The sequence below is a fragment of the Dromaius novaehollandiae genome, chromosome 23 (assembly GCF_036370855.1).
Source record: "Dromaius novaehollandiae isolate bDroNov1 chromosome 23, bDroNov1.hap1, whole genome shotgun sequence".
Taxonomy (NCBI): Eukaryota; Metazoa; Chordata; class Aves; order Casuariiformes; family Dromaiidae; genus Dromaius; species Dromaius novaehollandiae.
The window spans coordinates 11,079,849-11,082,450 of record NC_088120.1 but is presented as its reverse complement, the minus strand read 5'-3'; positions in this window follow the sequence as shown (position 1 = coordinate 11,082,450).

The following is a 2,602-nucleotide window of genomic DNA, read 5'->3' as shown; positions in this document are numbered from 1 at the left end:
TTTGGGAGACCAGCTCGCCGTCTGAAGCGGTGCCTTCCCTGGGCCCCTTTCCTGCCGCGCGTGCGTAGCTTTGCAGGCTGCCATTGCACCCCCCCATCCTGCTTCTGGGTTGTTTCATAGATGTTTCACAGGTAATTGTGAAGAAAATCCAAGACTTTTTCCAGGAAATTGTGAGCAATACGCAGGAACCTCTGCCAACTCTTCCCACATTTACATGGAGAAGCAAAAAAGTGGGAGAGTTGAACCAAGTCCCGCCTGACTTTCACCAGTTCATCTGTTCTCCCGTCCGGCCCCTTCTCTGTCGGCCGGGAGCGGGGCTCCAGGCGCCCTGCCTGCTCCGGCCCCTGTGCACCCGTGCTGGCAGCGAGCGGCTGGGACGCGGCCGCTGCGAAGGAGACACCGCCTGCGACCGGGGAGCTGCTGGGATGCCAGGCAGCGCGGGGCTGGGACGGTGGGAGTCAGACCCCCCCCCCCCGGGCCTGAGCCCCGAAATCCCGACCGAACGCCGTTAGCGCTGCGGTCATGACACGCAGCTCCAGACAGAGCACGTGCTGAGTCGCATTCCCGCCCTCGCCATCTTCTTCACGTTTCCCGCGTTATTGCCCAGCTGCAGCTGGGTGTCTTCACCTTGGAGATGCCCTCACCCGGGTTCTCCGCCCTTCCTGGCGGCTCTGCCACCACCCCGCACTGCGGGCGCTGTGCGGATGCCCCCCGCCCCTCTGACAAAGCCTTAGACCTGCTGCTCCACGTAACGGTCGGGCCGCTCGCTCGGACCTGCGAGAGCCGAGACGTGCCAGGAGAGAGCCACGGCTCCTGCCACCGCTGCTCCGCATGAGCTTCGGGTCGGCACTGCCGGGAAGCGCAGTTCCCCTGCGTTTTTGGACCCCACCCCACTCCTCACAGGCTCCTCTGCCGGCACAGGGACCTCCGCTTGCCCAGCACGTGCCAGGGCAAGGGAGGAGCCGTGCCGCCTCCCCGGCAGTGCCAGGCACACGCGGACGTGCCTGGTCTCTCCACCAGCAACGGGCAAAGGCGGCAGCAGCCGGGCTCCGGGGCAGCCGTCATCCCGTGCAAAGCCCCAAGGTGCAGCTTGAGCGAGGGGAAGATGCTGGTCCGGCACAGAGCAGGGGAGCGTGAACGTTTCCCTTTGGGTCTTTGGTGCTCAGTCATTTAGCAGCAGCTATTTGTTAGGGGAAAAATCACACGTGGTTGAACCAAGAGCTGCTCTGCTGCCTTCGTGCTGACTCAGCCGCGTAGCCGTGCGCGTCTCAGGGGCCGCAGCTGGGCAGGGGAGACAGCCAGAGCTTGTGCCCCCGTCTCTACGGATACGAAACAGGCCATCGCTTGTTTTGGCCGGGATTTAAAGTCTTCCGGCTGTTCCCTGCTGCCGAAGCCCTCCCTCGTTGGGGGGGGGGAACGACCCCGGGCCCCAAAGCGCAGAGCCGCGCTCCTGCCGGGCAGCGGAGCGTCGCAGCCCCCCGCGCCGCGGAGGGGAGCTCCGGGGCCGTCTGTCCCCGCAGAGTCCAGCCGCTGAGCTGTGCTCCTCTCTCGCCTCCAGAGAAAACCATCTTTTCTGATTACAGCCCTTTCCAGTAAATCGTGCGTCTGCTCAGCAAGTCTCAGCACGATGCACTTGGGAAATACGAACGCTGCCAGTGACCTGCACCCGGCGTCTGCTATTTGCGCGGGTGAGTCGAAGCCACGCGACGGCAGGGAGAGGCGAGCAGAAGCTCACCCGAGCCGGTCCGTCCAGCAGCTTTTCCCTAATCACGCTCGCATTCAGGATGGCTGAGCTGAACGCAGCACGCTTCCACCTCTAACGCACGCCGCAGCAAGGGAAACGCTTACTGCTCACGGAGGGTGTCATTTGCTGATGTTCATCATGCCAAATTGCTCCGCAAGTAGCATTCTTCAGGAAGGTGAGCGGAGGCCCTGTGTGGAAGGGAAGGCTTGGAGGGACCTTGGAGGGGCCAAGCCCACGGCAGAGCTCTGCTCCGGCTGCTCTCTAACGTGCCCCACCGGCTCTCAGCCTCCCCCAGGAAGAGCAACGCTTATCGACGCGCTGCCTGCTGTTAAACCCCTGCTTGCTGGGCAGCGTGACCCCCCCAGCTCCCGCGGCCCTCCTGGGGGCCACCTGCCTGCTCGTCCTTCCTCCCTTGCAGCCCTACAGCCACACGGGCAGATGCTGCCTGTAATCTGCAAAGTTGGCTGTGATAAGCTGCAATTAGTGCTGAAACCCCCTTGATGCTATTTTTACGAGTGATGCAGGACAAGGATAAATTGTCCTATTCTTTCCCACCTGCTTTGTGCTTTGACGGCAAGATGCAGACTCATTTAAGGATCCAAGGCACTTTCCCCTTCCCCGTATCTCCTAGATTTGGGAGATATCGTTCCTCCACTCCACGGCGTGGGCTGCAGCAGGGCCCGTCCGCACTCACGCGCAAAGAGGGGTCACCACAGCAGCTGAGGCCTTATTAACACTTCCAGTTACTACCTCACGGCCAATGAATTAATTTCAAATTGCATGAGAGACGTGCCAGCTTCCCTGCTCAGTGTAGCATTGAGCTGTGCAAAATCAGCAGTGCTTGTTCTTTGTAAGGAA